The sequence below is a fragment of the Hetaerina americana genome, unplaced genomic scaffold (genome assembly GCF_022747635.1).
Source record: "Hetaerina americana unplaced genomic scaffold, ioHetAmer1.1.p SCAF_105, whole genome shotgun sequence".
In the NCBI taxonomy this organism is placed as follows: Eukaryota; Metazoa; Arthropoda; class Insecta; order Odonata; family Calopterygidae; genus Hetaerina; species Hetaerina americana.
Window position 1 is genome coordinate 244,587 of NW_027286126.1, and position 26,616 is coordinate 271,202.

The window sequence follows — 26,616 nt, forward strand, 5'->3', positions numbered from 1 at the left end:
GTCAAAGTAGTAGGGACGTAAGGAGAAGAATGACGCTCGGCAATGAGGCTTTCACAAGGAGGGAGTTGATGACAGGGACGTTGAGTAAGGATATTAAGAAAAGACTCGTAAAAACTTTGATATGGAGCGTAGCTATGTGCGGTGCGGAAACGTGGTCATTGAAGCAGGAGGATAGACGTAGACTGGAGGCTTTTGAAATGTGGGTGTGGAGAAGAATGGAGAAGGTGAAATGGACAGAGAAGAAAACAAATGAGTAAGTACTTGGTATGGTGGGCGAGGACATGGGTTTGTTGAGAGAAACACTATGGAGGCAGGACAAGTGGATGAAGGGGTAATTGACCGGTAGCGGGAGGTTGAAGACTGTAATTGAGGGGAGAATGTTGGACAAACGAGGAAAGGGAAGGAACATGATAGGGATGTTGGACGGGATGAAGGGAGGAAGAAAGTACTCAGAGCTGAAGAGGGACCTGATGTAGAGTTGGATGTTGTGTTTCGCTAGGGGTCACACATTATTTCATTAGTAATTATGTCCATCCAAAAACCTACCTTTACCGGTAGATTACCTAATAATAAATAATATATATATAAACTCATTTATATAGAAACAGATATAAGGAAAAGGGATAGGAACACACATAAAGGACGAACACAGTAGAGGTGGGGGAGGCGTAATCCAGCAGATCACGAATGTAAAAATATTTCCTAGACCGGTAAATATTTTTACTTTCGTGATCTGCTGGAGTCCGCCTTCCCTACCTCTACTGTGTTCGTCCTATATGTGTGTTCCTATCCCTTTTCCTTATACCTGTTTCTATATAAATGATTATTTGTTCGCCGTTTGGCGAGTTTTCGTGTTTGAATGTGTGTGTATATATAAATATATATATATATATATATATATATATATATATATATATATATATATATATATATATATAGATATTGTACAAAGACACATTGCAATATTTAGTTTGTATATCAGACGTATAGGGTTTTTGAAATTAGGCGAACATTATTTCTCAAAATTAAAGTAGCGAGTCTTCACTTAAATTTTTAAGTAGAAATGAAATGAGGACACTGGGTCACTTAATTATTTCATAAACAATTAGTCATCTGACATCAAAGCAACCTAACCTCGCATGTGCGCAACACATCAACCCATGGTACCGAGCAACCGAATGGTAAGAAACTCATCTGCTGTGAAACTCAATCACGTGCAATTATTATTTTGATTTTGCTTTATTTTTATTTTGTTGATGAATACCTTGACTCACAAGTTTTTAACCTTGTAACCTACCGTTCAGTATTTTTGGAGCATGACATCAGCTTCCAGGGAGCGCTCAAATTGAAAACGAAAAACATTGAAGACCTTATTATAGCACAGAGTCAGCAGTGTGTGCAAAGATAAAAGGAGAACTAAGGGATCTCAGTCAGCTGGGTTAGGTATTTGATTAGGCTACCGAAACTGCTGATCAAGGGATTTGATAAGGTTACCGAAACTCCCTGTTTGGCATTCGAGCTCTGTATAGAGTGCGTACATATTTTGTGTGCGAGTTGACGACGAGCTGATGTGAGAATTTCACTAGCCGTTGGGCTTAGTCCTGGGTGAACTCTACGATAACCTACCAAACGGACCATTATGGTTGATTACTGTGCTTATGGCATTATATATGTACTCGTATGATTGCATGAACGGCGGTATCTGCTATGCTACATTGTATAATCACAAGTTCAATTATTTCTTCGTGTAGCTGTATACAACTGAATCTATTTTATTACACATTATTCTTTAGCGTGCATTCATGAGGAAGGTTTCAGAAACTAATGCATTCCATGTGTCCCCCCTCTTTTTCCTATGGCTCATATATACGAGTTTGTATATGAGCTGCGTCTAAATTTATTAAAATGAACTTGAAAATTGAAAAAATAACTGATTACGAAAAAGGCGTTGGCCACCAACGCCTACTCCCCGTGAATCAGCGGAAATTAAAGGAGGTAGCTACATATTTTCATAGTAATTGCATTCCACATGGCTACTACTAAAGCCGGAAAAATTTGAAATTTGGTGGCCCATTGGGAGAATATATTCGTTTATCAAACCTTCTGACCATATCTTACATGGGAAGTGATATTATGGATACTTAAAGGGAAAGGAAAAGCATCAATGAAAAATTTGAGAACGCGTAAAGATTATGGAACGACTCTTGAGGGTCATTGGACATCAACTGATTTTATTAAATCCAATAATTACAAATTACTGTTATGTTTATATTTAACAGTTTATTTCACTTGCTAGGAAAGTGCTGAGCAATATATCCTTATATCGAGAGGTTTTTAATGTAAAAAAAGAGTTATAATATTTTACTTTTTATTATGCTCATCATAGCTTTACCAACCAAGTACCCTGTTGTAATGTGTTTCCATTGCATTTTAGCGAAATGTAATCTTATTTGATAAAATTATATTAGAACTTATATTTATTTTTTATACTTAAACAATCAGAGTAATATTTGCTCACTATTCTGTAACTTTTAATTTTGCTCATAATTTCTTTAAAAATTGTACATGTCGTTAAACTTATTTCAATTAAAATAAAATTGTTACATTGAATGTGGTTCTGTTTTGTATTACACCCTCAAACGCGCCTGAGCAATTCATTTAGATTGATCGCCTCATGGTTCGGTTTTCCAAACGCCTTGTGAGTACTCTCTTCCTAATTGTAGTAAAATGAACCTAGGGGAATTTTTACTGGATCCGTGATAGGAATGCTCATTAAACTAAACATTTCTCTTATTAAGCCACTCCGTGGAAAAGAAGTTACTCTGGCGGCGGCTGACGGTATGGGTCCACTAATTTACTTTAATGTGATATTGATGAAATAAGGCTAAAATAGGGCTATATTATCGGGGAATGAAGAACGACTAAAGAGAGTACATTTCTGAGTGCGCATATAATCAAAGCAATTTTCTTGCTCGGTGCGCGCCGACGGAATCTCTCTAAAATTATTCGCTAGCAAAATTATTCAAACGTTCACGGAAAACGATGGATAGCGGGCATCATGCTTTCCTAAATTAGCCAACGGGAGAATATAATTCCAGAGCGCCAAGAGTGTTCCGTGGAATTCAATTTTCGTGGATGTCCTCTTCCGAACGAAGGATGTCGAATAGAATAGTATCTATGATTGGAATTACGCAAGCATTACGTGGCCATAAGTTAACTTATGAAAAAACGACAAATATTGATTAAGGAAATATTTATACATGAACCACTGACCTTTATTCATCAATTACCCTCCTATATCCTCCTGATTATCAAACTTATCGCTTTCTTGTTTGATTACTGATTACGTATGTTTATCTGCATTTGAAGAAAATTGGTCATAGTCTTTGCAATAAAATTGATCCTTGCCGTCGTTAGAAGAGGAGTGCCGTGTAAACTAAATTTCCAACGAACAGTCGAATCTTCCTGTAGTTCCACCGTCCCGCCAGCCCACTTGAGTAGGCGTATGAGGCAAGGTCAACCATAGTAAAACGTCTCCTGGTATTGTGCGGACAAATGAGAAGATGCTCTTAATTTTATGTCCTCTGCAACTTTTATTTAACAAATGCCTCGCCAAATCATCCTCTTCTCATGTAAACTCATCTAAATTCACCCTTCTATGCCGTAGCTACCGCCAGGACATTATTGACAAAGTGTCATTAATAAAATACCGCTGATTGAAGATGTTGGCCGTATGTTAACCTCAACTCGGACTGTAATAGCCTATGTCGGGTGTTCTCTCTTCAACCGCATGCGACGAATGTAATTCCAGATCCATCGCGGAAGTTAATTTTATTTAGGTGAAGGCATTGGGGTGGAACTTTTAAAGGTATTATATGACTCGGCGTTTTCAGAATTTCACAAAAAAATTTAATCTCTTATAGGGAAATATTTATGCTATTAACAGGTCAAATCTCTTCTTTAGCGTACTTTTCCAGAATAGTCTCGTAATAACTTAGCCCTTGAAATACTTCGCAAAGAAAAGGGCACAGTTTAAGCTCAAACCTTGAGGGTTGTCTGAATAGTATGTCGTAATTATAAAGTGGCATAGGAGAAAAAATTAATTTTAAAAAAATCCTGCATTAAGGATGCATTTTGTCGGATAATTTGCTTAAACAGCTATGGGACCACTTGCAATATGATCATATATGGAGGGTGCGGTGGTTCTCTCCGGACAAATTTTAATTTTAATATCCGCGATATTAATTTTAATAGGTCGCGATTGGCGTTATTAAAAGCTATAGGCATTTAGTAAACAGTAGTAACCTCAAAATATCCGAGATGTTACGCGCAAGTGCGGATTACAATCGAAAGTGTTCGCGCTGGGCGTTCGCCCAGTGAAATAGTTTGATTCCTCGGGTACCCCAGATCAATTGTTTACGATATTGTGGCTAAATATAATACTCCGGAGAAGTCTGGGGAAGGTTTTGCTAACCTGACGAGGAAACGCTCAGGTGCTGATTTCAGAGGAATTTTGCAAATTTGTTGCGAATTTGCAAATTTTGAAGAATACCGTGAAACCGTGGATGGTAACTGCAGCCTCGGGGAGACAATATGCCTTTCAACAGGACGGTGCACCAGCTCATACGAGTCTTTTAGTCCAAAACTGGCTCTCAGATAACATTGAAATGTTCTGGTCAAAGGAGTTCTGGCTCCCGAATAGCCCGGACTTGAACCCCTTCGACTATTATGTTGGCAGCGTAGTCGAAAGAGGTACCTATAAGACGAGGCACCCTAATGTTGCATCTCTACGCACAGCTATCGCAGCAGCACTCGCAAATATGGACAGCGCTATTTCGAAGAGTGCGTGCGATCGATTCAGGACAAGATTGTAGGTGGTCATTGCAGCTGAAGGGGGTTACATTGAGTAATGTTACTCTTGGCAGATACCACAACTTGTACGTAAAAGGGTTTTCATTTTCATTAGTATTTTTTTAATACATTTGCTTTTAAACAAATGTTTCATTTGTCCGGATTTAACTTCCGTACCATGTATATGGGTATATATTAGTCTTATTATAATAGACTTATTTACGAATGCAAGTGCAAAACTAATATGATTTAAAAAATTTCATGGGTATCGTAAATGAATATATGCAGGCATATATATTAATATATTAAAATATGTCTAATACTACAGGAGAATGTTTTCTACATTGATCATTTTCAATCAATTGAATTGGCATTCATTGACATATTTAATAAATCGTTAGCTATAATAGACGTGGTTATAGAATATTTGCTAAATTTGTTCATAAAATATGCATAATTCATAATATAATATTATTACTATCGGTAATCTAGTTGTTGAAGTCGGTTTTGAATGAACATAATCTACAAAATCTTCGAGCAGCGACGATTCTCTTGCCTTTCCTATCAAGGCGAAATGTGCAGTCAAACACTACAGTAACCCCATCTTCTCTTCGGCATACCTCCTTCGTCCCTTAGTTCTGTTCAATAAAACTCTATTATGTCTACCCTTTCCTCGTTGGCCCAACATTTGTCCTTCATCATAATCTCCATTGTCCCATTGCCATTGTCTCCGCAACTATATTTTCTGCTTTTTTTTGGAAATCGGCCAATAATCCCCCCTCCTCCCCCACCATAACTTTAACTTCCTCTTTTGTTATCCTCTCTGCCCACTTCATCCCTTCCACCCTCCTCCACACACACATTTCAAAAGCCTCCAATCTACGCCTTTCATCCTGCTTTAATGACCATGTTTCAGCGCCAGCATACCGAATATGTACATAATAGATTGGTAGTTTCTGCCAACACGTGTAACCGAAAATAGAGTAAGTACAAATGGTAATATATGAGTTTGAGCTGTCACCTTTAGAAGTTAAACCACACAACTTAGCAGGGCAGCTGCCCTTCATTTCTGAGCATTTATAATGAGCCAGTCACAAAGAGAATAGCCTAGGCTGATCATCCTGCTACAATGACCATGAACTTAAGTGCCGTGAAAAACGGTACTCTTATGTTAGTTCCCACAAGCCTTTTCCTAACATCCTGACTCAACGTCCCTGTCATTAATTCTCTCCTTCTTGTGAAATCTTCTTTACCTAACGTAATTGTTTGTTTAGGCCATTTTGGTCCGGAACACTTCCGCGGTGAATTAAAGATTAAATCTGCTCTACTTTATGAACTACTATTTTAATATTTAATTTAGTCCTATACTTTTTCGAAAACCGCATATCCTTCGTTTTGTTTACATATTCTCCCATTCCATACCTATCGTAGATAGGTTTTCTATCCCACCGATGTGAACCCGTGGTTCCTCTCTGAAGAGGCCTGCTTGGCAGGCGAAATACCGGCTGTCAGGTTTTTTCTAGACCTATACCTGCTCTCGATACCTACTACCTTCCTTTGAATTTATTGTTTTCTTCTGTGTGATTGACGGGTGACTGGCTTATGAGGAATCCTTGTAAACCCTGAACGAGTGAGTGAGTTTGATTCACAACGGTCTACCACATTATTGAGTGTTTAGGTAAGTCTTTTGTGTTCTATTTTGTAATTTCAGTATGATTGACGGGTTACTGGCATAGGAGAAATCGTTGTAAACCCCAAAAGGGTGTGTACGTGTGATTCGCAAAGGTCCCTGTTTCTGAGGACACCTAATTGATTGAGTGAATGAGCGATAACATCTGTCCATCTGTTTCATATTTTTGTGTTATTGACGGGTCACTGGCATAGGAGGAATCCTTCTAAACCCTGCACTAGTAATTGAGTGCGATTCACAAAGGTCTAGCGCACCCGAGTGATTGGGCGTTAAGTTATGTTCTTTCTTTTTCGTATTTGTATTTTCTGTGTGATTGATAGCCACTGGTATAGGATATATCCTTATAGATCCCAAAAGTGTAAGTAGGTGTGATACGCAAAGACCCCTGTTTCCGAACATACGCGAGTGAATGAGGGAGAACGATAATTTGTCCCCGTAGGATCCCGCATAATTTGACAAAAGCTCAAAAACATGCTCGTGTCAGTTGGTGCAAAGAAATGCTTAACAAATACAATCGCAGTTGATCACAAGCTATGTACTCGTATAGCATCTAAACAGGTGATGAATCCTACATCCATGCGTATGAGCCCAAAACAAAACAGCAACCCATAGTATGGGTCTTCCAAGACGAGACAAAACCGACAAAAGTTATTCGTGCCGAAGCACATCGAAGCAAATGATCGCCTGTTTCTTCGGAATAAATGGACATGTGGCAACCGTACCGATGGAGCAACATAGAATCGTAAATTCTGAATGGCACACGAGCATTTTTTTGCCAGAAGTGCTTGGTGAAGTACGGAAAAAGAAACGGCAACGAATGGTCATTCTTCATCATCACAATGCAAGCTCTCACGGATCGGCTGAAACAACTACCCACTTGACAGGCCAAAACGTCGAATCAATGGGTCATCCTCCATGCAGCCCTTATTTAGCACCAAGTGACTTATTTTTATTCCCGTTTATCAAGAAAAAATTGCGTGACCAACGTTTTTCGGCACCTGAAGAAACCGTTGATGCATTCAAAAACCATGTTTTGGCGGTACCTCAATCGGAGTGGAAAAAGTGTTACGAAAATTGGTTCGAGCGCATGCAAAAGTGTGTTGATTATAATGGAGAATATTTCGAAAAACAATTAAGCCATTTTCAACAATTAATTACTGACTTTTTATTGTTAGGCTGAAAATATAAATAACAACCCTCGTAGATTCTTTAACTAATGGCAATGAACTGTGTAATGTTTTTATCCTAACACCCAAGTAATTTAGTCCTTGCGATAGTTTGGAAATTGAATAAGTCATACTTATGGACCCTTAAGTATTTTGTAACGATTCCACTGTGGTGTAAACAAAATGAAATGATAGAATGTAACAATCAATCGTCTGAATAACGTTACAGGAGAATATAAGGTTTTGCACACTTAAATAAATAAATAATTCCTCTACCAATCCTTGGAGAAATTATGGGTTGAAAGCATCACCCGTTGGTAAGAGTTTGCATGCATCTGTTGTGTTTTTATCAATATATTCCATGGATTTTCTGGTGTGGTATTTTCATGTGTATCCTCTAAGAGGCCGATGTGGTTTTTTTTAGCTCTCTACTCTGTTGATGTGATTGTTGCAAGTGCTTATGCAGGCCCTAATTGCGAAAACTCCGGGGTCGTGTAAAACTTTGTCCATGACGACAAATCAAGGAAGAATCTGGCCCGTGAAATTGGGTATTAAGATCCTTTAAAATTACATTCCGTGTACTAAGGGACGATAATCCGTACTTTCAGAAATGCTTCAATAATTGCGTCAATCGCGAGTGATAGATTTGTTTGAAAAGAAGTGAATTGCCCGTTTCAAGGCTTGGTAAAGCTGGCTCCTATGCGCGAAATTCCCTCGTTAAACCTGTTTGGGTATGGGTACAGGATGATGGGTGCCATTTTACTCACCGACAATTCACAGAATTCTTGGCCTATAATCTCCGCATCTATGGGTATTTCATTTCGATATCGTCGTCCTGCGTAAGGAGCGGGAGCCGGCTCTGCGTTCGATGGTTGGCGACAGGCAGTCACTGCCACGCGTGGCTTTCCTCCTCTTTCTAAATCCACTGGGTTGTTGCTGTTACTCTCCACCCTTAAATCCTCGGTGGTAAACTGGCGGCGATTTGAATTTCTCCAGGCCATCATAATATGGTCACTAGGAGTAGGCGTGCACGATTGTACGCATACGGTTTTTCTTGTTGTGGCAAGTAACATCTCCCAACGTCACGCTAAAACTAACATAGCATCTACCTCACGGAGGTCCATGCTTTTCTTAAATTTGAGGATGACCTCTGGGTTTTAAGTGGGTAAAAAGCACGAATACTTCTTTATCCGGGTGTGGAACCAGTCTTGAGGGTGGTTCAGTTGGAAAGGCTGCGATCATAATAGGGGCCGCCGCTCCCGAAGGTCTATGCCATACTTGGTTAGTTTCCATTTTCCAATGAGAAAAATTCACAATTTTCTGGGCAAATATACGCATATGCTTCTCCATGATGGCCATGTCTGCCTTGTCGTCTTTTGCCATGGCTGCAAGGGTTTTTTTGTCTTATTCCAATTTCATCGTCTGTCTGTAAAAAGTCTTGAAAATGCGGATCTCCAGCCGCCTGTCGCATCAGGTTTGGAATGAAGGCTGTTGCTACTTTTTAGAAATTAATATATCCCGTCCTTTGAATCATTTCATTATAAAAGAAAATTATTAAAATAAGATATTTTCTTGAATATTAAATTTTCCGTTGCATTAATTCTTGAAATATGTTTAAAATTTATAATGGCTATACAGTTAATACGTTAGGTAATACGGACCCAATGTCTATCTTATCACACTTCTGACGGTCTCTTTTCAAGATTGACCGTGGTGAATTATGCGTTTGATCTCCTGAAACTATTCCGCCCCGAACCACTCCCTTCTTTGATTTCCTCCCTCTTGTTTTTGACCCCCACACCTTCTTCCTTCACATTCAATCATTCCTTATTCACTTTTCCTTCCAATGATTAACTTAACTCCTGCATTAGAGAACAGTTAATGCTTGATTTGACAGGTGGCCAAAATAGTTATCAACTCTAGATGCATTTGTTCATGATATCAGAAAGTACGTATGATATGTGAAGGTATCCCGAATTCTCTAAAAGTATCTTAAAATGAATGATTTCTGATGTGGAATTATATTATTTAACTCCGTTGTAATATCTTCCCCCCGTGTACTTTCTCCACATATCCCCAGGCAATAAATATCTTCTTCATTCTGATACGCACATTTCTTAGTCGTTTAAAATTTTTTATTCAGAAATAATATCTTAAATTATTTAGGAACCATTACGGTGATCTTATCTTAACATTAGAAAAACAAACCTGTTAGTAGTAAAAACTTCAATTATTCTTTGTTACAAGTTTACTTTGACATTTCGTTGTTGATTTTCACTGATATATTAAAAGAATACGCATCAAGTGATAAGGTATTCTGTATCAAAATTTAGAATACTTTGTCTCTTACTTTCAATAAAAAATATAATAATTTTGCTAGTTGAAAGTGAAAATGGTTATTCATGCATGGAAGTTAGAAATGTATTTATACTAAGGGCCATCACAGTCTGTGTTAACATTTATCTCGGCATGAATCGGCAGTATCAAATCCGCAAAACAATATCGGAAGGGTAATTGGTTTTTGCAAAATTGTTTTAACTTCTTTAGATAAGGACTTTCATAGAATAACAAAAAACAATTGTCTCACCATTGACACTTCGCCAATATTCTGCTCTTCCACACTGTATGATCACCAGTTCAATTATCGATGCGTGTAGCTGTGTATAACTGATTTTATTTTATTACACATTATTATTTGGTGTGCATTCATGAGGAAAGTTTTAGAAACTAATGTACTCCATATGCTCCCCCCTTTTTTTCCTATGGCTCATATCTGACCACTGGATATATAAAATAAAATGAACGATAAAAACATCCTTCTCGTAAGCTGGTTTTTTTATTTGAAATGATATTCAAACGCAAACCATCAATCATAATATTTGTCGAGAACATTTTTTCCGAGGCATTTGCATGACAATTAATTACAAATACTGAGATATGGCGGCTATTATCTGGTAGGCTGGGAGATGGAAATTTTTACTCAAAGAGGAAATTTGGTAGGAGTCTAATTGGAAGAACCCCTCTGATACTCCCTACGTCTTTAAACTGCGTCAGTAATTTTCAGTGAATTAATTGGTGCATGCTCGTACTACGTAAGCATGACTGTTTATCAAACTCGCATCCGGTTTCTAAAACTGTAAATTTTTGCCCCGGTGAATCAGTGAGTGAAATAGGAGTTCGTTACTTATCTTCATTGTTCTTGCAATCCACATAGCCGTCAATAAAGCCGACCCAACACTATGGGGTAGCTGAATAGTGCTGCATTGGGAGAACACATCCGTTCATTAAACCTTTTGACCATATTGCGTGATTATCATATGCTTGTACATATATTCTCGAGATCAACTCGAAGATAGTGGCTCGGCCGATGCCGTAAGGTCGCAGTGGCTCTTCAGAAACATTCTACTTTCACATCAATGTCAGGAAGAATAATTTTAGCAATGAAATTCGAGCATATTCATATGACCTGGTAATTGGAATTAATGAACTTCTGTAGTCATAAAGTCTGTGTGTGGACATAATTGAAATAAAATATAATTTTCTAGTATATCAGTAAATAGTAGTGCCGTTGAGATTTTAAAAAATGATTGTTTTTTATAAATACGTTCTGGTGAATTTTTTTGCAAGGTTCAGGGTCTCAAATAAAAGGTCATGAAATGCGCATACTACCTTGATCAAAAAGTTCCCGGAATAACCACCGTGTGCCGCTCCCATCGTTCCGATTTGAGTTCTGTTTTTTTTGTTAAATTGGTATATCTGTTGTTGATATTCCCTTTAAATCTTAGTGTCATAACTTGACATTTGCAAAAGTTACGTAGCCAAGAGTACATCTATCTCTGTGTGTGTTGGCGATTTTTTACAATTGCAGAAATGGATTTAAATTTGCAACAACGAACTTGTATTAAATTTTGCGTAAAAAACGGATTTAGTGGCGCACGGACGTTGGAAATGTTGGAAAAGTGTTTCGGCAACGATTCTCTAAAAAAAACGGTCGTTTACCAGTGGCACGAGCGGTTCAGAAGTGGTCGTGAGTCAATCGAAGATGATGAACGCAGTGGCAGACCATCGACATCGAAAGTCGGTGAAAAAATTGATAAAGTAAAAGAAATGTTGGTCAATAACCGCAAATTAACCATCAGAGAAATAGCGGAGGACTTGAACATTGCCTATGGATCCGCCCAAGACATTGTGGTTAATGATTTGGGTTTCCGTCGTGTAGCAGCAAAGTTGGTGCCAAAAGACCTCAATTTCATGCAAAAAAGAGACCGTGTTGACGTCGCAAAAGACATGACTTGCGAGGCTGAATCCGATCCCACATTCATCAAAAGGATCATTACTGGAGACGAGACGTGGGTTTATGAGTACGACACGCAATCCAGACATCAGGCAAGTGAATGGCGTTCACCAAATGAGCCGAGACCAAAAAAACCACGTCGTTTTCAGTCAAAAAAGAAGGCAATGCTGACGGTTTTCATGGATTACAACGGTGTAGTGCATCATGAATTTTTGCCAGAAGGCCAGACAGTAAACAAAGAGTATTATTTGGGCGTTATGAGACGTTTGCGTGAAGCAATTCGCCGAAAGAGACCAGAAATGTGGGCAGAAAACTCGTGGATTTTGCACCATGATAACGCACCGTCGCACAGTGCTATCATTATTCGTAATTTTTTGACGAAAAATGCAACAAATACCATCCAACAGCCACCGAATTCACCTGATTTGGCTCCCTGCGACTTCTTTCTGTTCAATCGAGTTAAAAAACCATTACGGGGAACGCGTTTTAGCAGCCGAGAGGAAGTAATGGAAAAATCGCAGGAAGCACTGATGGACATACCGAAAACCGAATATAAAAAATGTTTCGAGGATTGGATCAAGCGCTGGCATAAGTGTGTTGCAGTCGATGGGGATTACTTTGAAGGGGACAATATAGATTTAGATGAATAAACTTGTATTTTTAATTTTCTGAATAAATTCCGGGAAATTTTTGATCAAGGTAGTATGTTCAAATTTTAATTCATAAAACTACGGTTCTTTTGAAAGGAACATAAGCACTAAATTATTCAAGTAAAAATATTACCTTTTATTATTATTAATAAAACGTCCATGTGCAGATAGACAGTGTCAGGTGGCACACAATTCCCAAGTATTACAATAAAACTTGCCTTGGAATAAAACATGACATCTTAAATCTAATCAATATCACAAAAGATAATGAATAAAATCAGTCAGTAAAAAAATACACTTAAAGGAAACTTCCAAACACCAACCTCTAACACAAAAAAGAAAATCCCCATCTCATTAACATCAGTTTCCCAATCAACAAGAAAAAAAATCAAAATTAAGCTGTTACATAAAATTTCACACAACACATCAATCAAATTATTACATTAATTGTTTACATATTTTCTTGCAAGTATTTATTCTATTAGGAAAGGGCTCGAATAGTTTTGCAGGTAAATTGTTCCAATAAACGATTGTTTTATTAAGGAACGAGAAATTTTTTATTCGTTCTTTGTGCCCAGTATTTTACCTTGAATTTGTGATAATTTCTCCCCATGAAATTTGGATTTCCCGCCTCTTTCCTTGGTTATTTCTCTCCCTTCAGAATGCGGAACATTCCACAAAGTCAGTTTATTTTTCTTCTACTTTGTAAAGATTCCCAACCCAGCGTTTTTAAAATTTCAGTCACTCTCTCTACCCTCCTATTCTTCCCCAGTACATATCTGGCAGCCTTTCTTTGTACCTTCTCAAGTTTTGTAATACCTGTATGTCTTTCTTCGTGCGGGTCCCATACAAGTGATGGGTACACTAAAACTGGTCTTACCGGGGTCTTTTACGCCTTTTGTTTACGTATAGTTGCTCTAATGCTTCCTTTAAGGTTTCTCGTCACCCAAGGTAAAGTTTTGAGTGAGTTTTATATGTGAGACTACATAAATTCTGGCACTGTTTTCATTTTGAATTCTGGAAATATACGGTGAAGTCTCTTAATAAACTTAAATATAAAATTACGAAAAATAATCGGGTTAGTAGATCTTTGTGCACACTATTCCATGAAATAGGAGTCGTATTATGCACACAGGACGTTTTGTGACCTCTTAGGCCTTGGTAGAAATAATATTAATTTACTACTTCTCACTGAGCCTAAAGTTGTCATTGCATACAAAGCGCGTCTTTTTGAAGGGTACGAGATAATCAAATGAAGGCATGTGTAGTTCAATTATTTACGCCATATTTTTCAATATTATTTATCCAAATTTTTCCCCTAAAGTTTAGGGCATTAACAATTTTCTGCAACATTTATAAAGTAATTGCTGTGAACGGATGCAGATATGATTTGCTTCCCTTATAAAGGGTAGATAAGTCATAAGCCTCTCTTTTCCGATGCAAGCGAATATGCCGAGCAACCAAGTCCATCGGTTCTGCTTTTACCTCTAGTAGTAATATTATATCCGTTCCTTTCACTATGTTCCTCCTAATTTTTTCAATATTATAACAACCCCTAGCTTTTGTCCCCTTCGTTTTACATTCCTCTATCACTATCACTCCAGTAATTCCCGCCATCCTTCCATCACAACTCGCATATCCTTAAAATATCTATATTTTCTCTTCCCATCTCTCTCATTATATTCCAAAATTAACCTGTCCTCACCGCTGTCCTAACATTCCATTTTACTATTTTAACTAATTCAGTCTTGTTATTTTGCGTCTTTTGTCCTGCCGCTGCCGGTTTTCCTTGGTAACAGTTCCGTGAGATGACGCTCGAGGAAGCCTCTCCCGTTGCCGGACACGATACACGGCTAATTGGGCGAGTTCTGCAGTTGCCAGGAGTCGTTTTCTCTTTACTGTCGATTATAAAAAATAACGGGATTAATAATTGTGTTGGTTTCCCCATGCCGCCTTTAATTGTGTTTTTAACGTGACACAATCACTCAATGGCCGCCCCACAGGGTGAGACGCCTGTGCAGCCACCTCACTGTGAAGCAGACGCTGCGTGGACTACCTTTCCCCTGTCTCCTAACCTTCCAAAATGGGATGTGGAAGCATTAAATGGATTGAAAAGGAAGGAGTACCAACAGGCTGTAGAAAAATCATGGAGGTTGGCGAAGAGCTGAGTACTATCGAAGAAAAATGGGAAAGTATCAAGAAAGGGTTATCGAAAGCCGCAAAAGACATTATTGGAACTGTTAACGCGAAAAGGACTAGGAAACCATGGATCACGGATGAGATGATTACAAAGATGGATTAGAGGAGAAAACGGAAGAATGTAAAAACAGAGTTAGGCAAAATGAAGTACAAAGAATCAAACAATTAATTTAGGCGGGCAACAAATAGAGCAAAAGAGGCATGGTGGAAGACGCAGTGCGAGGATATGGAAAGTCTGCAGAGGAAGGGTGAAATCGGTGCGCTGTACAGCAAAGTTAAATCTTTATCGGGAAGTCAGAAAGGAAGATCTATGCTAACAGTTAGGGATAAGGCGGGTAAGATAATAGTTGACACAGGAAAGATCCAAGGGAGATGGAAGGAGTATATAGAAGAACTGTATAGTAAAGAACATATACCATCAAAGTTAGACATGGAAAAAAAAATATGACGTAGAGGAAGATAGCTTAGATCCAGGCATACTAGACGATGAGATAGAAAGGGCATTAAGGTAGATGAAACTAAATAAGGCCGTGGGGGTGGATAACATTCCCGCGGAACGATTGAAATGTTTAGGGAAACGTGGGAGGAAGAGGCTATATGGGTTGATTCGTAGTATTTATGAGGAAGGAATCTGGCCGGAAGACTTTGTGAGATCAGTTTTAGTTCCAATTCCGAAAAAGGTAAAGGCTACATCATGTGAGGACTACAGGGCAATAAGTTTGATATCCCACGCAGCTAAAGTTGTTCTCAGGATCATAAACAAAAGGATAGAGAGTAGGGCAAATGAATACTTAGGGGATGATCATTTTGGGTTAAGGAAGGGGAGAGGTACGCGTGATGCCATTGCAGTAATGAGATTATCAATCGAGAGGAATATAGAATTCAACCAGGAGGTATTTGCCTGTATCGTAGATTTCGAAAAAGCGTTTGATAGAGTGAATTGGGAAAAACTAATGAGTATATTGAAGAAAATAGGAATAGATTGGAGGGAAAGCGGCTTACTTGCTCAAAGTGCTCTCCACAAAGCATCTGGAGTAGGGATCGATACCATTGAAAAATATCTGCCGTCGATTCGAACTCGGGCCCCCTGGGAAGGCAGTTTGTTAGCCACTGCACCAACCTAACCCCTGTAAGTTTGACCTTATATACGGCCACCAGATGTAAAGAAACTTTTCTGAAACGAATGTGTTTTATCAGACTCGTCAATCCAATTACAGGAAAATTTAAGAAGAATGACCTTTCTAGGCTCCAAAATATATTCGACGGAAGTAACTAGGCCTTATCTCTCTGACTACAGACATCCTGTCTTTCATCTTTCAACGTTTTGCCGCTACATCAAGTTTACTAATCTCTATTTGGGCAACCAATGATTATGTATATAGGTTATCTTAAGCTAAATTATTCGACTTTTTAAAAGTTAATTTATCGCGACGTAATCCTTGTGTGGCACCAATCGGAGCGACCATTCCGTTTGATCTAATTTGGTAGGGAGAGGAAAACCACGGCAACTAAATTACCCGGAAAATCTCGTAGCGCCCTGGAGATTTCCTGTCCCAATGGCCCATTTAGGAAGGATCCTGGCGCACGCATCCCACACTTACAGCACTCTCACGTTTTCCGTCAACCTTTAAGGATATTAGGCGAATAATTTTAGAGAGATTGCGTAGGTGCGTACCGAGCAAAAAAATTGGTTAAATTACATGCACACACTGATAATGTCTCCCTTTATTCGTCCTTCATTCCTCCATGTTATGACTTGAACCATATTTTTATTAATATTATTCCCTTAAAACCACGGTAAAGATAATTAGTGGACCCATACATTCCGCTGCCGCCCTAGTAATCTCTTTTCCACGGAATCGATAAATAAGACGAATGTATCATGCAATGGCAATGTCTATCACGGAGCCGGTAAATGTACCGGTAGGAATGTTGATAAACATCTGAAGATAGTTCTTAGAAGGCGTTTGAAAAGCGAACCATGAGGCAATCAATCATCCCAGAGAATTGCGTAGATGTAAATGCAAGGGATAATTAAAATCTCATTCGCATTTAAGAATTTTCTTTAATTTTATACGTGATATGTTACATAAAATGTACAATTTTTAAGATAATGTAAATATAACAAATAGAAACAGAATATAAAATTTGCATACATATCAAAATTAAAGGTATTTTTAAAAAACGTATTTAGGTAGAAAAATTACTTTATATAATAAGGTGACGTTATGTTAAAATGCGGTGGAAATACGTATATTACACCAACACATCAGGGTTATCAATTGTGTTGAACATAATAAAAAGTTAAATATTCGAATTTATTTCTGAGATTAAAAACCTCGCGTCAGGATATATTTTTAAATCTTTGATGGTTGAAAAAATGTCTGGTAAATAAAAATATAATATTTATTTGGAATTGAATAAATTTTATAAATGCCAGTTTGTGCCTTTCGGAGCAATCCGGTAATCGTTACACATTCTTTCATTTTTCATTGATAATCCCTCTATTTTTTCGCATATTCTCAATAATATTTACATTTGTATATACGAATATAATTTTACGTCACAAGTCATTTTGCACCGCAATAACCACTTCACTTTCACAGATGCACAAACATTGTCCTTACCAGATATCACACAGCTCAGTGGAACCAGCATTCTCTCGTCAATCCCAATCTCGTAACCAGCAAGACCCTGCAAATGAAGAATTCAGAGAAGATGACGTCAATGCATAAACAAATCTAGTGAATAGAGAATTATCAAATGTTAAAATCTATTTAATAATATATACATGGCTTGAAACAATTAACCCGCTAATATTTGTTTTGAGCATTTCAAGAGTGGTTTGAAAATATAACCAAAGAAGGGAAATAAATATAATTATCGACAAAAACTTACAAATATTTTTTGGCCTTGACTCCCACGGGTCTTCCAATAGTCACTTTGCAAATGGAGGGCACTTGGCGCAACACCTCCTGGTTTGGTGGCGCGTAAATTGTTTCAGCTGTAACGATATCCATGTCTTCCATGGGATCCCGGAATTCAAATGATCCCATACCATAATGGTATTCTTGATATTCAGGAGAAGTTCCAATGGGCCCATCCCATTGAACAGGAGTAATCTGACCTGCGATAATTAAGAGAAACAATGGCACCATCATGATCACCGTTACGTTTGTTTTGATATCAGCGGAGGAGAGAGTGATTCACGCACGTCTTTCCGCCACTCCTTCTCCTCGACAACTGAATTTCCTTGACTTCCGCGGCAGCTCCGCTCCACCTCAGCAAGTAACGGAGCTTCTCCGCTGGTCACGTGCCTTAGCATAAATCTCGGTCGCTGAGATCCGAGGCGGGAGGAGAAGGCTGGTTCGAACTCCCCTACACGAAGTGCTGCGGGATGTCGCTTTTATCGCGCTTGTTTTCGACAGCTTAGTTTTTTAAGAGGTTTACCGAAAATATTCGATACATGGCCTGATACGTATATTATGATCGTACACACTAAACTGTAATGATATTTGTTTAACTTTTGAAGTTTCGTTAGTGAGGAAATTGTATTCTCATTTACTTTAACAATAGTGTAAAAACGCTCGTTTAAGCCGTAAAAAACTTGTTTCTCATGTTTTGTATCTAGCTCGTCGCTAGCTCTAATTGAAACTTGGGAATCGGCATATCTTTTGATAAAAACCTTCTAGAAATGAGTCAACTGAGAAATGTCAAACAAATTAAATGCTTTTAAGGGTCATAAATTTTACAAATACTTTGGAACAAAATTAAATGATTCCTCAATTTTTATGATTAATTAAATTATTCCCGCACATATGTCAGTAAATGAAATGGCTTTATATTTATATACATTGCCACTGTATGCATTGATTTGATGTAATTATATTTTTATGATATTTACACCTTTGTTAAAGCAGTTAACTATCGAATAACAAGGAATTTTGCATGGGGATAATAGAATCGACTGATGAATAAAAAAATAACCTGTAAATGCCATGAAATAACCTAATAGGTAGAAGTTCAAGGATATAGGAAGAATTTGGGTCGGAGCGAAAATATTTCATTTTCAATCTTTTATTGGATTCATGTTTACTCTTACAATGCCGTAAACCGGAACATTTTACGATGACGAACATTTTTAAAATTTTTTCTGCTACGAATAATTAATTTTGGCAAGAACTTCAGGATTGTTAATAGTCATTACTTGAATTTAAGAGCCCTTCATAATTTAATTCTTCTTAACATTTAAAATTCTGTGATATCGTACTTCTTATAGACTTTTAATGATGACTCTTAGTTTTTTAGGCAACAATCGGCAGCCAAGAAGTTGTCACCTTACATTTTAGGCCTTCTATGAGATAAATGGAAAATCTTTTGATAAACAAAGGTACACATGTTTTTTTCCACCAAATAACAGTACGTGAAGAGGAATAGAAAATTGCGGGTACCACCCGTTTACTCCCTGACGGTTTCACTTACTCTTGAACTCTCTCTTCAAAGTGCTTTTCAACTTATCCTCACGGTAATTGATCGCTATCGGTTTTGTGGCCGTGTTTAGTTTCAGGTGGAGTTTACAAAAGAACATGGGCTGCAATCTCTAGCAATCCGATTCTTTACCAACGCAGGAAATGTAGTATAATAATAATTACAAATTAAACGCTGAAAATTAAAAGTACCTCAAACGAATTATTTGTAACGCACATATATTAAATTTCAAATATATGAAATGAAAGAAAAACTGACGAAATAAACGGAATTTTACATATTATTCCTACATAAGGTCGTTGTATAAAGTAATGTTTTAAAAGGCATATTGAAAAACTTAATTTCATTTAAACATATCTCATATTTTGGTCAAATTATTTAGCATTTTATTGAGTAAGATTTGAATTAGAATCATGTAAATTATTTGAATAAACATTTAGTTATTCCTTCACGAACTATAGTTGAATTAATTTTGCAGAGTAATGTATGAAATTTTTCTTAGCATACTAAGGGAAATCTATAAATATTAATGATTTTCTCAATGTCTTTTTAAGTTAATGGGCGTCATTACAATTTATTGCATATATTTCCACAGTTCACCAAATAACTATTAAAATAATCCATATTTTAGGAAATAACGAAAGCAGTACCTTTCGTTATCTTATCAAAAGCTATTGACGTACACGGAACCAGAAATTCTTTTATTATTCGGGGTCCTTCACTTGAAATGTGAATAAACCATTTTTTCCAGATTTTCTTGTCAAATTTATTCTCAAAATACGTTGGCAAGAGAGACCTCCTTTGTCGGCATCAATGAACAGTCATCTAATTTTGCCGTTCCTCTACACTGTTCCCACAACAACACGGCGAAGATTCTGAGACTGCTCTGAACAACTACACCGTTCTGCCTTACTCCCCTCACGCACTTCAACTCTCCAATTTCAACCCCTCCTGCTCTTGCCTACTCACCGGCTTACGCTTCCACAATTCAAGCCTCACTCAATAATCTCTCGTCTAAGTTTCATTTCTTTCTCCCAATTTTCCCTCTATATCCTATCCTTCCATCGGTATCAGTGAGAAGCAGCATGGATCTTACCATGGAATAAATGGATGGATAAATTTCAATGGAGGGATAGTAAATCTGAAAGCTGTCAAGTGTATATTACGTAGAAAAAGGGCAGGATATAAAGGATGTGTATATTTAGCATAATTATATAATTTCAATAGTATCCTCCATGCTAATAGAACGAGCGCAGGCTATTACATAATTGTATTATGGAATATCATTAAATCAAATTTTAAGAAATGGCTGTTTATCTTAATAACTGAAATTTATCAAAGTTCGGTTGCCGTTTATCGTTCAGTCCTCAGTGTAAAAATTCCCTTAACACTCCCAACTCTTCCAATCCATTTCGTTTCCCTAGCTTTAAGCCTAACTGCCTCTATAATTTTTCTATTTATAATATAAACGCGTGGTTACTTTTTGTTATTTAACTGTTACAACCTTCTAGTTGAATAGTTTTATTCTATAAAAATTTCTTATTTTCGTAATTTACTTTTAGGTGTAAATATAAAATGAACGTACGTCGTCTTGGAGCAATATAAACGAGATAGCCGAGATGGTAAACTTCAATGGCACTAGGTTTGTAAAAGGTAGGAGTTAAAATAAAGTTACAAGTAAGGGGGAAGATAGGGTGCACACACTAGGTCACTGGAGTGTGTTAGGGATACAGTGACCCACGTGTATCCCAATCGCACACAAAAAGGCAAAATTAATAAAACCTTAAACAAACTTACAACCACTGAATTACTAGGGTGTGTTAAGGAATAGCAGTCTCTCTCTCGAGTCGCATTCACACACGCACGAGTGTTTGCAAGGATATCTCCAATGCCAGGGACCCGTTGTACTCTCACATGAATGAGCATCATCTAAAAAATAACTAAAATAATGAAAAAAATAAAAAAAAGAATTACCCAAGTTCACCTTTGCAGTCACTCAATCACTCGGGCATGTTTAGACCCTTGTGAGTTGCACTCACTCACTCATTTAGGGTTAACAAGGACTCCTCATATACCGGGGACCCGCCAATCACACAGATGTATGCAAAATTAGAAAACGGATGTACGCAAGCTTTCGCTCATTCACCCAATCACTCGGGTGTGTTGAAAAACAGTGACCTTTAGGAGTTTTACGTTGTCAATTGTGATTTTATGTCATGCAGAGATCTACATCTACTTAATATCCGCCAAACCCGCCTAACACCCCCGCCAAGCCGCCGCAAGGGCGTGTGGCGGGGGTGTTAGGACACCACCCGTAATTTAGAAAAGAAAAAAAAACCGCATGCAAAAACCACAAAATCATACATCCACAAAAAAAAACATGGCATAAATTCATGCATGAACACTTACACCCCACACACATCCTAATACTCAAACTACATCTTACATACACATGCACCTGAAAGTATACCTAACGGCTTTGCAGTGTTTAACTTTGCTCCGACTTGTAAATTCAATGTTTTTAATATTTCTAAAGTGACTTCGGTTTCTTACTATTATGATTTCTGATTGTTCGGGGAAAGAATGAGTATTTGTACCTATCTGTCCTGGAATCTATCTCCCTTAGTTTATCTTTGTGGTCTGATCTACCTAAGTAGTGTGGGGCCATTATAATTCCTTCAGTGTCATAGTTAAACTCGTTTGTTCTGAATCTTTCTAAAAGTCTAAGCCTTGCTTGTTCTCTCTGCACTTCAAGTGGTTCCCAGCCGAAATCCCTTAGAGATCTGTCACACTTGTGTTCTTATCATAACAATTTTTAAAGAATCTAGCGGATTTTCTCTGGACTTTATCTAATTCTTTTTGCCAAATTTTTTCCTAAGGATCCCAAATACTTGCGGCATATTCCAAATGAAGTCTAACTAGAGCAAAATAACACCTCTCTTTAACTTTTTCATTACATTTCCCCACCACCCGTTTTATGAAGCCAAGTTTCTTTGAAGCTAATCCGCATATTGTCTACATCTACATCTACATAATACCCCGCAAGCCGCCGCAAGGGCGTGTGGCGGGGGGTGTTAGGTCACCAACCGTAAAAAGGAACAATACCACATGCAAAACAACAACGTGGAAAATTACACCCACAGCAGCGCAAACATTCCTGCAACAATCCCTTCATCCAACACTCATACAAACACATATACCGCAAACCAACAAAAAACTGCACCCCAGGATGCAGCACGAAAGCCATCCTACAACACGCAAGCCAGGATACAACAAGCAAGAATGTGAAACACCACTACCGCATGAACATGCACCACAAAACACTCTACCCCTCTAACATATGTTGGGCGGCGGAGGATTGGTGAAAGTTCCCTAGTCAGAAAAGAACTGCATGTTCTTTAATACTGTATCATATTACCCTGTTCCCCAGAATTTTTCATGGATATCTTCTTCGCCAATGTTCTTCGGGTTTTTGCTATTCCCATTCTTTTCTAGATACAATTAGTTTTTAGCCTTTCTCCCTTGGCGTTTCGATATCCTTGACGGATCTGTCCCACAATTTATTCCTTTCGGCACTCTCCCACCACATTTTTTCAGTTACCCATCATATCAGCCCTCCAATTTACTCTTTTTAGTATCCTTTCCAGTCGTTCGTTCCTCTGTCACCTCTTCGCAATGGATGGATGTTGGCAAATAGATTGACCTTAGTGTTGTTTCAAGGTTTTCTCACTCCATCTTTATCATGAGAATTTTCTCGTTGTATTGCGAGCAAAATTTGATTTTCTCTGCACGTCGATTCTTGAGTATAATGCTTATATCTGCAGAAATAAGGATTCTCCTACGAATATCAACCTGTATCCCTCATTCCAGAAGTCATCAGCTTGATTTCAATCGATCTAGCTCATATTCTTAATATGTATCCGCAGTATATCTGTCTGCATATCAGTATTTTCCAGTTTTCCGCAAGCTGTTGCTGACAATTCGTTCCATATCCCTGTACAATAAATTTCCCCATTGCTAATATACTCCTCCCAATGGTCCCAACCCTGATGTCTGATAGAGAGAGTATATAAACTGTGGCATATTTTACCTGATAGAATGCTATAATGTCAAAATTTGAATGAAAAATAGAATCTTCTAGATTAGAATAACGTAATGGTCACCAGTTGTCTCTCATTTGGTAGTACTGAGGCCGACTCCACCAATTTCACACTCGGCCAGAGCTGTGGAATTTGATAGTGCACATGTCTTCTCGATATATTGAGCATTAGTACCTGATAGTGAACTTGTAACCTTGTATCCTATATACCAGATAGTTTTTTCTTTTAAGCACTTTTTCGGTTATTTGATTTCGGAAAAATTGCAAAAAAATACTTCGCCAAAAACACTTTCCCAAATAGGACATTTTTTCTTAGGATTTTGATCAATGCAATGGATCTACGTAAGGGTCAGTAAGAGTCGGTTTAAGCGTTTAGCGTCTTTAAAAGTGACTCCGATCAAACGTGTCAGTCTGCAAAATAGTTTTTCAAATGAATCTATGTTTTTCATACGTGAAACAATTAAAAATTTAATGGAAATTATTGTGCCGCTTGCTGTATGATGTTCATTGCTAAAAATCTAATTGTATGCCCTTAATACTTTCAAAATTTAACTCCTTTTTATTTGGGGAATATGCTAGGCCATTGTGTGTTCTGTCAAAAATCTTCGATCTATAAATTTTTATAAAATGCAGCGAATTTTCGTAAAAGTCTTTCCTTCATTGGGAGTGTTAAATGTCACAAACTGCTTTGCTTTCTCTGATAACCACACTCAATTCAGTCAGCAGCGTAAGCATAGAGACTTTAAGCATCAGGAGCAAGATATTTTAAGGGATAATCAGAGGAAGCGTAGGAGTCTTAGGTCGCAGAGTCGGGGCTTCGACAGTTTCCGGTCACCGAATAGTACTAGTTCTAATAGACAACCTCTATTTGAACACCATATAAAATGTGTGTTCAGATTCTTCGCCCGTCTTATGAACATAAGCCATCAATTACCATTGATATTGAAAATAATAATATTTTTTGGAATATACCGTGGGCAAGAGAAGCTTATATACCATCTCCAAAATTGCTGTCAGGATTTCAAACATTCAGTAAAAGATGTTGGATGATTATCTACGTATATTCTCAATGTTTAAAGCATTCAATCTATAAGTGAATGGCTAAATAAGAAAACATGTTATAACGCAAAAAGAATATCTTGAATTATTTATCGTACCCAATCCATTCGTCCCATCACCACCCTTACAAGTCCTCCCCCTCCCTGCTCTCTTCCAATTTTTAATACCCTCGTCCGCCTTACGCGGCCCCGAACCCCTCGTTGCTTAGCGTCCATAACCTTATCTCCGTCGCCTCTTACCATTCCCAGACGACTTTTTCTCTCCCGCCCACACACAGTCTGAGAATCCTGTCTGACGTAACAGTGGAACTGCGACTCTGAAAGCAGTGCTGAGGCGCATGACCTGCCACACGCATTAATTAAATAATTCTAGGATGTCAATCGTCGCACTCATCGCTAGCATTTTTTGACTAACAAAGTAATATATTTGTAATCAGTTAATTATAGTATATTTGGAGCAGGGGGCTCTCCTGATTCTCTCCAACGCCATATTTCATCTCTCATTCCGCATTTCTCGTTTTGATTACTATTTATGTTTGGTTATCTGCATTTGAAGAATATTGATCATAGCCTTTGCAATAAAACTGATCATTCCTATGTCGGAAGAGGAGTGCCGTGCAAACTAAATTCCCACCGAGCAGTCGTAACTTCCTGGACAGCCACCCTACATGGACTCCGCCGTCGAGAAGGCAAGTGAGGTAAGAATCACCATAGTCAAATATCCCCAGGTATTTATTGAACAATTGGAAGGTGTTCTTAATTATGTGGCCTATGCAACTTTGATTTTAAAAATGCCTCGCCAAATAATCCTCAACTCGAACTGTCATTAGGACATCAGTAATATAGTGTCAATTATAAATTACCGCCTATTTAAAAGGTTGCCAATTCAGTTTAACTCAACTCTGAATCTAATAGTCTAAGTCGATTATTCCGTCATCCACATGTTATAAACGTTATCCCAGATCAAGCGCGGAAGTTAATTGTAATTAACCAAAAGGCATTTAGGTTGTTTTTCAAAAGGCATGAATGTTGTACTTAGAATTTGCCATTTTTGAAAGAGGGAAATTTTAATATTATAATTAGGATGAATCTCTTATTTGGTAATAATTTCCAGAGCGTACATGTGATTCGCGAGTCCTTTAAATACTTCTTTAAGGAAAAGCAGTTAATTTGATCTCAAACATTACACATGTATGTATTAGCAATAAGGTTACATAAGCATAAAGCAATTGATTACGCCTAATGTAGAAAACTGTATTATTAAGATGTTACTTGTGAAAAGCATAATTTAAAGTAATGATACATTATGAAATGTATTTTATTACAATAGTGATAGATCAACCGGCTATGTTACTGTATGTAATCATATAGGAAATATTTAGTGAAGAAAATAATAGTAAATAAATGAAAACATTTTCAAGTTTAAATGGAATTTATCTGCACAAGACAAATTAACATGAATTTAAATATATGAAGCTAAATTGCCTCTTTTTAAATCGAAAATGTTTAAATCCAAATTACCTTTTAGGTCGAAAAACATTAGCCTTATGAAAAGGGGATCGAGATGGTGCGGAGGCTAACGTACTGGCTTCCCACCCTGAGGGCGCGGGTTCAAATCCCGGCGGTGTTGAATATTTTTCAGAGGTATCTCGATCCCTACTTGAGGTGCTTTGTGGAGGGCACTTTGAGTGAGTACGCCGTCCGTCGGATGGGACGTTAAGCCGCGGACCCCTTGGCGCCTTTCGTAAAGAGTAGGCTAATGCCGACGCCGGGTTTCTCTCCACCCTTCATCCTTTCCTGTCCTTCCCCTATGGCGCAAATGACCTTAGCTGTCGGTCGCCTCCCCTCAAAACTACTACTACTGCCTTATGAAAAGAAGAAAATATGAAAGTAGAATTAGAGAAGATTAGTTGAAAATTCATAAAAAATGAATAAGTGTTCACATTAATTTTTTGTTTGGAAACTATTAAATTTTGGAAACACCATTTAATACATATCATAATATAATCTTATTATATTTAGAAACAATTTTTTGCAGGAATATATTTCGTTGCTAATGAAACGGTAAATTTAATTGCTTTAATGAAACAGTAAAGAAACTGTTTCTCGTAAAATAAAGCA

The 26,616-nt window shown here is 37.7% G+C and overlaps 1 protein-coding gene across 2 annotated transcripts in view; it reads left to right on the top strand.

The window, feature by feature from the left end:
* Positions 1–26,616, top strand: part of LOC139700562 (protein phosphatase 1 regulatory subunit 7-like) — a 92,228-nt gene that overhangs the window by 45,005 nt on the left and 20,607 nt on the right. Inside the window, exon 9 of one of the 2 annotated variants that reach the window (XR_011703749.1) lies at positions 20,901–20,989. The exons of the other annotated variant lie outside the window; for it this stretch is intronic. The gene's annotated coding sequence lies outside the window, so the exon portion shown is untranslated. Of the gene's footprint in view, positions 1–20,900; positions 20,990–26,616 lie in introns of those variants that run through there. 2 annotated transcript variants of the gene reach the window in all.